Source organism: Varroa jacobsoni, unplaced genomic scaffold (genome assembly GCF_002532875.2).
Source record: "Varroa jacobsoni isolate VJ856 unplaced genomic scaffold, vjacob_1.0 scaffold_753, whole genome shotgun sequence".
NCBI classification, from domain to species: domain Eukaryota; kingdom Metazoa; phylum Arthropoda; class Arachnida; order Mesostigmata; family Varroidae; genus Varroa; species Varroa jacobsoni.
In genome coordinates, this window is record NW_019213655.1 from 148,966 (window position 1) to 162,311 (window position 13,346).

General features: G+C 38.6%; 1 long non-coding RNA gene across 1 annotated transcript; it reads left to right on the plus strand.

Moving 5' to 3' along the window:
* The first annotated feature begins 1,573 nt into the window (after positions 1 to 1,573).
* On the plus strand, positions 1,574 to 10,167 carry LOC111263296 (uncharacterized). The gene is made up of 3 exons (XR_002682149.2): positions 1,574 to 2,149; positions 7,149 to 7,281; positions 7,597 to 10,167. It is a non-coding gene; the product is annotated as an uncharacterized LOC111263296 (long non-coding RNA).
* Positions 10,168 to 13,346: the final 3,179 nt, after the last annotated feature.

The following is a 13,346-nucleotide window of genomic DNA, read 5'->3' on the forward strand; positions in this document are numbered from 1 at the left end:
ACGCAAACGCGATTATAATAGACATTGATACAGTTTGCGTCAATACGGTACTTCCTAGTACAGCATAAGAAGGTTTTGAGATTCGGTAAAAAAAAAGTTGAACGCTTGTCGTATGTACCACTTTGAGGCTTCGTAATTAATCCTTGACTTTCTGTAACGTCCTCCGACAGCCGTTTTAATGTCAATCATACGAACGGGATGGCTGTTCGTTTTGGAATTAAGAATCTTACGATGTGCGATATCGATCTGAGGGTCTTTAGCACCAACCTTCGGCATTTTCTATAATTATAAACCATCCATAACTAGATCTTAATGCGTAAGAAACTATTGTGGTTAGTACGTAACAGTATTAGCCATAGCCCGTACAGATAAGGTTATTGAACTTAACAACAGCCAAGTTGTCTCCAACAGTCGAGAGCACTGCGCTGGACTTAGAGCACCGGAACATTTGGTACCTATTCTCAGTATAAGTTGCGGGCCCTTTAAAAGTAAATAGGCTCTTTTGCATGCCGATAAAAATCAATCTGAAAACATGTCACAAATCTAATTGATACGCGTATCAGTTGCATTGCTATCAAAATAGTAGAACCCGTCTCTCGCAAATGTGTTAAGGGACACTTGAGGTCGCATAAGCGTTTGCGAACTCGCTCATTAAAAGCTATAGATTCACTAAACAATAAGGATAGCCTCAGATTAGCTATTTTAAAAACAATGTCCCATCGTCTTTGGGTACGCTGATTTGGCCAGTCGCATACTTTCCATGATTCTCTGAGTTTGTACAGACTCTATAAACCGTGTCATGCAAACTCTCATATTAATTATGTATAGTGTCTGCTGTTCGTTAATGTTAAGGAACGACATAAAAACAACGGTTTTAGTCAGTAAGTTAAACTCAACAAATACATACACCTAGGAATCCGATGGTAAACCAAAAACTAAGATCTCACGTTCTACCAATGCTCCACGTGTCGGCACGCACGTACAGTGGAAGATGGATCTGTCCAACGGGCGTCAGTAACGTGGCTTTTGCATGGAAAAGATGGACGATTAACTGCGTATTGTTACTGTCAGTGTACCACATTATTACAGCTTCTATTACGGCTAGTGGTTTGTCCGCAACGCTCAGCACTACGATGTGACAGGTTTTGATAAACTGTCAAAATTCTGTGCTCACTTGCGGCGCCAAATCGGCCATTATCCCTAATCATTTGCCTAGTAGACTCCGTTAGTAATTTTCTAAAGAAGAAAAAATATCTATCAACGTCAGTTTTCCTTCCTGTTTCCTACATAACTACGGACGATAGCCAACACTGAATAAAATTCAACAAACAATATCTGAATCCGGCTGACAACGAGCCAGTCTGCATTGTGGTAAAGCTCTATGCCTTTTTTTGGCCTGTGCGTGTGTCTAACTAATAAATATAATACGCCTTCGCTGCATCGCAAGACCACAATCAACGCACACTTTCATTCAGCGTAGCACTGACATGACGTAGTCAAGCTAGCGTGTCTTGCTCGACTGACCGCTCACCTATCGGCCGCTGCCGATTAGCATCATCACAGCTGCGGCTGTGCTCCTCGTGTCGATTTTGATTGCGCTCATCCGCGTCACCCTCAGAATAAGAAGGAACAGAGGGGTAAAGGGGTAACGCGAATGAACGGACAAACGAACGGCAATGTGACCTTTATACAAACAGCGTGGCATCGTAGCGACGAGGCTCAATAGTTTGCTGCCAATCATCTATTAAACAGATAAACACATACGCGCCTTCAACTAGATAGGTCATTCACTACAAAGAACAAAGAAAAAATACGATGATAAAACAGTGAGAGGAAACGACGAAAAACCACTACCCAATGAAACCAAGCCTTCTAACGGTGTCGTCCACAATGGCGCCACTGGCGGAGAAGAGCACAAAGGAGAAAAAACGCGGTCGGGAAAGCCGCAGTGACGTCAATAATAAGACATATACACACAGGCGGCCATTAACAAGCACAGATGGTCGATTCGAGCGAGTCGAATGCAGTAGCGACTGGCGGCCCTTCATGCAAAAGCCACAAACGGTGAAAGCCTACGAGCGACATAACAAAAACAACACAGTGGGCATTGTTTTGGTGTCGTCAGTTCTCACCCAGATTCTCTTGTCACGTGAGTTAAATGCGTATTTTGCGTAAGAAGGCCACTGAAGAAGCGATTACACAACATGATTAATCTATTTCGGTAGATGTCACGCGAGATCCGAAACTTGCAACAGTCTGTGAGGCATTATGTCAGTCGTGAAGTCGCGTTGAACTAAAATAACCCTCAGTAGTTTGTAGTTTCTCGTAATAAAATGTATGCAAACCTAATAATGATGAAAGTTGGTATTATCTGATGAATGAGCGTCCTTATGCTTTACACGGATTATCTGTCAGATTATCTCAGTCCGCTCGCTAGAAAATAACCCCAAATTAGTCACTGTAGTAAGTCAGCATTTGTGTGTTTCATGACTGACGTGCCACTCGTATTAACATTACACTAACCACGATATTGTTACAGTCTCATATTTGATCGTGGATTGCTGATTTGATAGTGTTTTATTATGCTAAACTAAGCCGCCTAAATAACAATTTCTAATATTTGGACGGTACTTTAAATAAATACGGAGTTTTGTGAATCTTTAATTCACTAGGTGCGTTTAAGGCGGTCTCTACCAGGTACAGATGTAATACCTTTGAAAAAAAATTGAACGAAATACAATAGTTTGTTTTACAAGAACGAAGTTTTACAGAAATGATACTACTTTAACAAGTCGATATATGTGAGGTAGATCTTGCGAAGGCGACAAAGTCGATCTATGGACATAACATTAGAACCCAGAACCAGATTTGTTTTTTCGGTTTGTTTAATTTATGCCTCAAATACCAAACGATAGCTTAAAGTTGAACCTGAAAAACAATCGTAGTTAGCTCGTACGTATATGAAATTGAAGTAAAATATTTTTCATTAGAGGTTCATTGAGCCTAGAATTAAATGTATGACGGAAAAGGCCGAGGTATACAAATCGCGTTTTACACACATTTTTTGTGTATCCCAAAAATGGTGAAAGTTTCATTGCATTCACTTGTAAAACCTGCACTCCATCGCTAGAAAAGTTCGTTTGTTCCACACAGGCCCTGCCCAAACAGGCCCAGTTTTTCCGATAACATTTCTTGTAATTGTTATTGTAACATTTTTCCTCTAGCTAAGTAAATAAGCTACGCTTACCTGTAAAATAAGTGTACAGCATAAATACTAGCAGTGTCTAATTTTGTGACTGGTCCTCACGTTACCACTACTCCATCAAGATACACACTATTTACGGGTTAGTGATATTTTGTATGCCATTTACATTCCGAGAATCCTGTTAACGACTGAGCCAAAGCAAGAATTTTTAGGTTGCCATTACAGATGTAGTTGCGCTTCAAGATCGCTACTTTTTGTCGAATCATATATTCATAACAGAACCACTGTGCTTATACCATCGAAAGAGCATCGAGGTTTTTCTACATATTGCGTCAGTAGAAAGGATAACGACAGTGGTCCGTTAGAGCAGCGGCACGTACTGTTCATATTTACCTGCACTGTTGGAGTCTATCCCATCCGGCAATCAACTTCCTTCCATGTTCTAATAAAGGTCTTTTTTCCATATTATCTCTAACCGTAGTACAAGTCAGTGTTTTGCATCAGGTTTCGCTCTCCACTTCTACTAGCGTACTGAAAACAGAACCTTCCACTTTGAGATTGCATCATTCGTGTAAGAGTGGACCATCAGAGAGCCAGAAGCTGGCCACAGGAAAATCGTAGTGACAAGATATTCGACTCCTTTCCGGTTCTTTCTTTACTTTTTGTTTAGTTGATAAAGTAAAAGAACAACGCGAACAGGGATAGTGAGAAAAGGGCCAGGCACAAAAGATGAATCTCTGTTTATCTTCTTATCATCGCAAGACTGCCGACTGATAAGTATCTGTGTAGATTGTTGTGATTCGATGAATTCGTTGCGGTCAGAGACGACGCATGTGTACACACACCGAATTCATCACTCGGTATTTTCTTATTCGATTTTTCATCTATAGCTCCAGACATTGCAGATGGTGAATCCAACGCGTTGATATTTGAGCATTTTGTTTGGTAGACTCAGTCTGCTGCTTCTGTTAGCCTTACTCTGCAAGCATGTCAGACCGTGTTTCTAAATGGTCACAGAAAACAGAAAAAAATCGTTTAAAGAAGGAGTAAAAGCTGCATGTAGAAAAAAAAAGTAGTAATACTCTATTCGACGAAACCTTAACACCCCAGCAGACTATTCAGCCTTTTATCCCTGATAGACAGATAATTGTCAATTGCTAAGTGCAGTGTCGCTGTATAATAAATTGCATTGTCGTACATGCTACGTGTAGTTGTACGTAAGTATTGCACGTGTAGTTGATAAAAAAAATTAAGTCAGGTTAACAGGTCTAGAGAGGGTTTAACGACACATTAAAACATTAGGGTATGAACTGCACGAACAATGTCATCCCCTGAAAATAAACAATAGTCTTGCAAAAATAGGAAAAAGCGCATTCTGAAATGACGGTTCAAACAAACTTAAAAACATACATAAAGCAGGGGTTTCTGTTAGCTGACAGGAGATATCTATACAATCGACCGATAAGCTTTTGACTATTCATGGCAGGCGAAATGTTGCCCTATAGGATTTTAGTTATTCTTTTCATGTGTTTTCAACATTTTTGATCGAACTCGAAAGAGTGAGAGAGGTTGAAACACACAACTCGAAAGAGTTTGCGAAAACGATAGTACGTTATTATTTAAGTAGACACTAGCCGATATGTTTGAATAGAACAAACACATATAAGTAAATTATATGCAAAAAAAAATAGATACCATATTGAGCGCTGTTCTCGTCCATTTCAACCCTTTCGTCCGTTTTACCAAAAACCTGAAGCTTTCCTAATGTACGTTGTGCCCTTTCCTAATCTTTGACATTCACTCATTCTCTGTTACATTGCCTCTTTTTTGTTACCGCACGGTTCGTGTGCTTTCTTATATAGTTTTTGGTTATAAAATTCCAGTTCTTGCGTTGTCCAGATACCAGATGACCAGATACCTTCAAGTTAAGATACAGTGCGTCTGTCACGCTACATCTTTACCCATTCTCTAGATTTTCATACCAATAAGCTCGATTTTCGGCCCTTCTGCATCATCAATTGTTGACTGATTTATTCGGTAGGTATTGCCCCATACACATAGCTTTGTATGAATAAAGAAATTCATATACTGTACATGATTTTTATTTATTAGTCAGATTGTATGAGGTGATATATTTTTGAGGTTCAGTAATCTATTCTCGTTGCACAATGCTGTGGAGTGACATATTCGCCCGCGTGTTTTCTGCCTAGAGGCTAGAAACTCCGACCCACTTTTAATCGCCGCGTCCAAAGTGCTACATTTCACAGTATGGAGCTTGTCGTTTTTTATGAATCTCTATTTATGCAAAAAAATCACTTTTGCCCACAATTTGCATTGCCCAACACTTATACATATTTCTGGATAAATGGTTACATCTTTCATCAGTTCTGCTCGATTACCTACACAGATCACATTTCCACAGGTTACTTCATTTTGGAAAATACTGTCCAATTTTTTCGGCAGCCTCACTGAAAATATTGAAAATTTCCCCAACTTATTTTCTTTCTCTTGCTAAAATCACGATGTAATCGGCAAAGGACACTTGGCCTTAATTCAAATCTCTTTCTTTTTATTAGTAGCATAAACAAACGTTCTGCCTAGTTAGAGCATACACAGAAAGCATTGATACTTCTTGTCTTAGCCCTGTCCAAATGAAAGGTGCTGGATTAATATTTTTAGGTTCGCGTACACATAGCTACATTCATCTTATTCTTTCGAAAGATTCAATGGACGCTTTATGTAGACCTTCCTTGGTAATCGGTCATAGCCTTTTTCATTATTTTGCATCATACGCCTTTTTTATGCCCGGGAACAGAGTAATTAGAGTATTTCCTGACTTTTTGGGTAATGTAGTAACTACGGCCACTCACACAAGTTGTGTCATCATCATGCGTCATCGGCGACACTTGAGAGGGCGACGAGCGTTCCTTTTTGCAGAGGCTTAAGCATCCAAGTCACCAAGGCTGCTCGTTGAATAGCCTCTGTTAACTAAAGAAATAAATTCGACGTTTCACTCTGAATCCGCTTTTCATGGTTCAATCAGCTCTCGTTCCGATATGAGTTCTCGATATTTACGCAAACACTGCTACAGATACTGCATTCATTGTGTTTGTAATGGTGGAAAATCTACAATTTACGAAATTTAAGTTGTCTTTTTTTTTTTAATATAAACGTCAAATGTTTAACGCTTAATCGACCTGACGTTCACATAGTTATTATTAACCAGCTCAGGCAACTATTGGAGTGACTTGTTTTTGGCAAATGTGCAGCATTTACACTGTCCTCAATACCGAATCAGCTACCTGATAAATATAAACTTAGCGACTGTTTAAAATGTACGGTTGAGAAACTAGCCTATTATACCTAGTCTGTCGTTTTCCTACAATGAGCATAGCCCATAGTTCTTTCTTGTCCTTATATTACATAGAGATGGCAACACAACCTACAAACACAACGACAGACATATCTGTTCTTTTGACAGACGCACTCTATAACGAGTAGTTATATAAGCTCTAATAATACAAACAAAAAGGGAAAACGCATAAGAATGATCGCGTGTTCAAAAAGCCTCTGATACCTATTCTCTTCCTCTAATATGCGCAGTACTTACATAGCAAAGGCTGCAAAGTAAAAGCACTCTACCTCGATTGTGTTGGATCCTCTTACGTACGAAAATCAATTACGTAGTTTTTATCATGAAGTGATCTTTATCTCGAACACTATCTTGGATAGTGGGTGGAAAACCCGAATTTAGAAAATAGCATTTGCATTTTTTAAAGCTCTGAAAATAAAACACCCAAGGTTTGCGAAGTAAAGTATTCATTATACTTACACCTGCACCTACTTAAGTACATATTAAGCTGTGTTCGTTGTTCTTATAAAAAATATGGACTAGGCGCTTCGAACTATATCTGAGGGTGGATTGTACGTCTTTTTCTTTTAGTGATAGACGACTGCACTCTCCGAGGTGGGTTGACGTGATTTGAATGGCTACACTTTTGGGCATTTGCTTTCACGTCTAGCGCAGATCAAACCCTCCCGTGTTTTTCCTAGTTGACAGTGGTAAAGTAACTCAGGTAGGTCACTATACGTTCTTCTTACTAATTGAATTCCATTAAGTGGTTATTAATTATCATAGACTAGAAGGCACTAGCATAGCTTACATTTATCGATGCTTTCATTAACAGTACTCAAATAGTTCAAATACTTCTAGACACCTAAGGTTCCAATGGAAATCTCTAACAAAAACAGTATTTACTTACACACACTACCGCTGCTACACAACAAATAAATCAGTGTAGCAGCGGTAGAGCATTACGTAGTAGATGAGCAACGCTAACAAACAAATGTCACAATGAATAGTTTTTTTTTTTCTATTGCTCACTCTGAAGCTGTGGACACCTCACCCATGGGCTAATATAATGCCATCGCCTACGCCATTGTTGAATCGTCAGCCCACATTTTCGTGAACTAAAATGACAGATCGTACGGCCAACCATTGGCCGCGTTCATCGGTCCAAAGTAGCGACCGGCACCAGTTCAGTGTTTCGCATAACCCCATAGTGTAAGAGAAGCAAAAGCGATAGCGTGTTGCGTGTGAATGATGGATAAAACGTTTAAAATTTTACATAACTACCTAACCGAGAGGAAAAACAATGAAGCGCGGTATCCGCCGACCAAACATTATGGAAGTTTAAACATAGCCGAAATTGTAACAGTTGCCGCAGTGGCGCTGGCGATGCCCTACACGGCTAATAGTTATCTCAACAGCGGTACTCAAGCCACAATGACGAATCTGTAGATATTAGTTCGGTTTAATTGATAAATTAAGAGTATCTCGAGAGACATGGAGTCTGCGCGCGCAGTTGTTTTACAATCGATATATTTTATCAGTATAGCGAGCAGCTTAGTTAGTCAGTGATCATTGGATGATATTCAGTATGCGCACAAGTGTCATATTCACTTCTGAATAAACATGGCAGTGTTACTACAGGATGATAATCGTTACGTAGCATATAATTAATTATTAGTGAGAAACTGAGAAAGTTGACTCTGCATGCCTGCACTATAGTACCTTTTGACAGCAAATGTTTGCTTCTCTAATGCCAACATATATATGTATATATATATAATGCTTCTCTCTTTTTATCTCTTATATAATATAGCAAGAAAAAAAAAAGTGAAAAAACAATTTCTTACAAGTGTAAGCTGTTAAAAGAAGGCAAAAAAGAACTGTTAAGCTGTTTAAAAGGAGGCAAGCTATCTAAACCCGCAAAATATGGCAATCGAACACAAACGCTTAAGGTGCCAACCCATTTAACACTTACGATATGATGAGCGTTCTGACAGAAAGAAGCAGGTCACAATAATAAATTATTCCTCTCATTTAAATAAATAACTAGGCCTTGATTCATCCCTAGGAAGACTTGAATAAATATAAACATGATTTATTTCGCTCAGATATGTGATACACGGCTTTTTGAACGATAAGCAAGATTTGTTTATTGATGTTTCATAGGTTTCAAAGATGTTTCTAACCATTTCGACAATTCTTATAAGCACACATACACTACAGGCTTAAATTCCTTCCCGCCATATACGTAGGCATAAGTTGATCTATGGCTATGCAAGTCAGTGCCACATATCTTCTCTGTTATTGTGAAACGTAGACATCACTGTGCATTTACAGCTCATACTACACAAGGGCTTTAGAAAATAAACTACAAGTAGAACTAAATAAAATGCTTCCAATGAAAACGAGTGCGCAACACGTACGAGTGAGCAACCGGAGCTCTCAGATGCTTCACAGTAAGTAGCAATAATTAAAACAAGGTGCATCTGATAAGTGCCGCAAGGCAAGAACATTTATGGGATGGGGTATCTAAGTTGAAGGAGGATTGTGATTGTCTGTAGTTGTCCAAGTGTAGGCCACTTAGCAAGTGCATATATGCTGTGCGCGTGCTAGGATTACCTTCAACATAAAATGGGGCAGTTTCAGGCGCTGCCCATTAGTAGTTAATCGAAATGCGAATAAAATTTAGTCGATATAGTTGAATAGATAGTAACTCCGTTGGTATATTCTCGAGGCGAACGATTGTATTGCGGAGCATTTTGTGAGACGATCATTGAATAGCTGGAGAAGGTTTCGTGTTAGTTTGCCTAGTTACGGAATCTAAAACTAAACATCAACATTCTATCGAATTCTAGATAGCTCAAAATGACTTTTAAACCAGAAAAAAAAACTCTGATGTGACTCGGTTACGATGAGGAAGGTTAACACTAATGTTACTGATTTCGCGAGTAAGACATAGTAGAAATAATCACACTGTCAAAGTGTGAAATCCAATCTGAATTCATTTCTGGAAGTTAAGCTGAAACGTCAAAGAAAGGTTATACAGGCGATTTAGCAGGAACACGATGCTACAGCTTTTCTTTTTGTGGGATCGTGTTACTCACTTAAAAAATAAACTGGTTTGACCTTGAAGAATCACGATTTTATCGTCTGCTTGCGTAACCCATATGTATTCATGCGCACCGGGATGCGCGCGAAAATTGAAAAAAAAATACTTCTAGTGCGGCCTCTAATCTTCTTCCACCACTTCTCGTGCGAAATTAATTCATTTCTCGCATAATTATGATACCCTTAACCTTAATCAGCATAACCTGGTTGATGGATTTGTCGTAGAATTGTATGCATCAAACGTAAATAACAGTGATCTTGGCGTCGTCCAGGCTACTGTTACGCGATGTAGAAAGACCGGAGAGTCGGTGCATTGCCCGCTTTGGTTCTCTGTGTTGAAACTGTATATTGCACATGGGACAAATATGCTGACGAAACGTTAGTGTTCACCACTTGTGATAAATAAATGCAATTAAGTTTTCGTTATTAAGTCACAAGGATGATCAGCCTGACATTATGAGACACGGACTATTAAAGGCAAATAAAATGTTAGAATATTTTACATGTTCTAGCTATTATTTATCAAAACGCATATCATAAGCTCCCAATATTTGAAATTTTATATATATATATATAATTTCAAATATTGAGAACCAATGAGAATAAATTATATATATAATTTGTACAACAATTAGACACAACACAAATATTTAGGAGTTTAAAATTGTTCCTGAATCGCCTACTGTTGTTTTTAGCCTTTATGATGACAGCCTTAAAGATCTCAGGACCAATGTTATTTACGTTTCACATCTGAAAGGCACCATGACTATAATCAAACATGTTATGGTGAGGGTTCGGGTGGATATTACGAAGCATTACTGAGCATCTATGCATTAATATGCGCGACAATAATATCACCGTGTTCTGCATTGTTTAGAAAATAATTGTGGCTTTATAACGGGGTTAACCTTGTCGATTTTAAGGTAGCTTTCCTACCATCTATTTTAGTTCTTTTTCACACACGAAGTACTAGCGAAAACTTCAGCCTTCTCAAGGATGTTTTAGCCTTTCCAACGTATTAGATAGCTTGCATCTCAAGTCCATATTAAAACAAAAAGGAAGTTGCATAAAAACGGATCTAGTTAGCTCCTCATAGACTTAACATTTTTTGAGGATACTTTCGAGTTACTATATGACCACATCAGAAACATTCGTGATGTTGGTCTGCTCAATTTGTTTATTTCTCTGACCTTTTTGTTCTCCGACGTTCTAAAATACGCTTCTGAGCGGGGGTTTCACTACTTCGATGTCTTCTGAACACAAGGGAAGGGCCCTACTCTGGACCGCAGACATGACTCTTAACAGATGGGCCCTAATCATCGTTTGTTACTATAACTCGTTACTCGATTTGTTTTTGCATTTCCTCCTAATTTTAAATTCAAACTTGGTGTGGACCTACAGCTCCGTAATGGCGGCGTCTAAGTTTACTGACCAATGTAATTTTTTTGAAGCTTTAATCAACAAAAGACGAAATAAATTTTAGGGCGATAGAAGGATGTAGAATAATGGCTAGAGCTCAATATATATTCCTACCTTCTACGCCTAACGTGCCATAGTATGCAATCCAAGAGATCGTATGCGTTTATTATCTGAGAAGGGCACACACTTGGCTTCATCTAATCGATAACGCCTCATTCATAGTTGTTTCGGACAACTGTCGCAGTGAGGTTGGCAGACTGTTCTTTACCTAATTTGACCTTATAAAGGCCGGTAGAAGACTTACAATTGCATTATTATACATACGACAATATATGGACACGCGCCGTATGTGAAAATTAACTTACATCGTCAGGCTTCCAACAGACACACAGCTCAGTCGCACTCAAATTATGTAATATAAGCATACAATATTAAAAGGTGGTCAGTGTTAAAGCAACCGGTGTATCATAGTGTTGACGTGCACGTAACTCGCTTAAATATGTTTTCAAAGGACAAAGGGATATAGTAAGGCATCCAGAACACTCGCCAAATACAACGCGGGCACGTTTCCAGCTTACATTAATCACTATATGTGTAGTGGATAATTACTCCAGCTGATTTGCAACCGTACTGTAATAAGCACACCTATATTTATAGACAATACAATAGCATACCACGGACCAGGCAATCTTAATCTTTATAGTGTTTAAATATAAGTCAAGGCTTCTTTCAAGGAGCTTCGGCACATACGCGTTCTTATAAAAACTGATGTTATATTCTATGCTTTCATATAGATTTGACAAGTGTCTGCGTTGATATAGGTTAACTAAACTAATCATATATAGCAAACAGCCATCTTCGACCGCGTTAAAAGTCCACTAAAGAGAGCATACAAGGGAACCAAAGCCCTAAAAACCCTTTTCTCGCCTTCTAGGCTAGCTTGAAAACTAGGTTTGATCGGTACTGGTGCAGACAGTCACGCCGAGTTTTACAACACCGGCTAGCATGATTATATGACAGTTCACAGTAAATGAGTCTAAAGCTGTGCTTTCCTAGAGGATTAATATAAGGTAATTAAATAGTGGATTTGTGTCACGTTCCAAACTGGCCAAAGTGGAACCGCCAAGGCCACTATCAACCAGTAAAAACTAATTACATGAATGGTTAGTTACTGCTTGAAGCTTCCAGGATTTATGCGGTAGAGATTATTAATCATAAGCAATATGCAAGTGATTTGTTTTTGATCGAAATTCTGTCAACCAGAAAACTTCAATCCTGCACTCTAGGCCTTTTATGATTACTAAGTAAACACAATATTAAAAATAGTTGCGTACGTCATGGAATGTCCAGAGTCATGCAGTAATTAATTTCACTCGGATATGCTTTGTATTGTTAATACGAATATTATATTTCTAAATACACAAGCACTATTTTTGCCGTGCCAATACTCTTAATACTGTAGACCGCTGCAGACATTTTTATAACCGATTGAGGCTTGAGACAGCTTGACTAATTTGATAACTGGTATCTTAGACGATGTCATGTTGACTGGATTAAACTGCCTAAGAACGCTCAGTTCTCGCACTTGACTACTTTCATTTTCAGTCATTGGCACTGAAGACTACTGATTATTGTATTGACAACGATGTGCTATTTTTATGAGCTACACTCTAAACCACTTTAACATTCAATTATCGACCACATATAAGCCATATTTTTACAAATGTGTTAACGGTTATGATTAAAACATGTAAAATCCAAGCAAGTTAATGTACGCTGCAAGCCGCTCATCCAAGTATATAAAAAGTTTACGCTGTTTTAAGTGAATCGTAAGAAATTTAATATCGAGTAACCTTCAAATTGCGCGCCACTAGCAGACGAAATTTGGCTCATAAATACTACGCTATTCCAAAAACTTGTATGTAAAGGCCGTTTGTGTTTACTTCCGGAAAAATAATTTTAAAACAAAAACATATTTTAGTCGTTAAGGTCAACGCTCAGTGGTCAAGTTTTCTTTCCTCGAAGGCCACCGCACCGCGTAAATTTATCGAAGAGTAGTGAAGAAATTGAGCAAGGAGGCCTTAAGCGACAATACACTATGTAAATTTTGCAAGCGTTTCCTGAACAGACATTGGAAGGTTGAAGACAAGCTAAAGGATAACCAAATATCGAAACCATAAACAAGAACGCATTGCCGCAATCAAGGAAGCTTTTTACGAAAGTCAAGCTTGGAGTCTGCTCAAACTGTGATTTTATATGCAG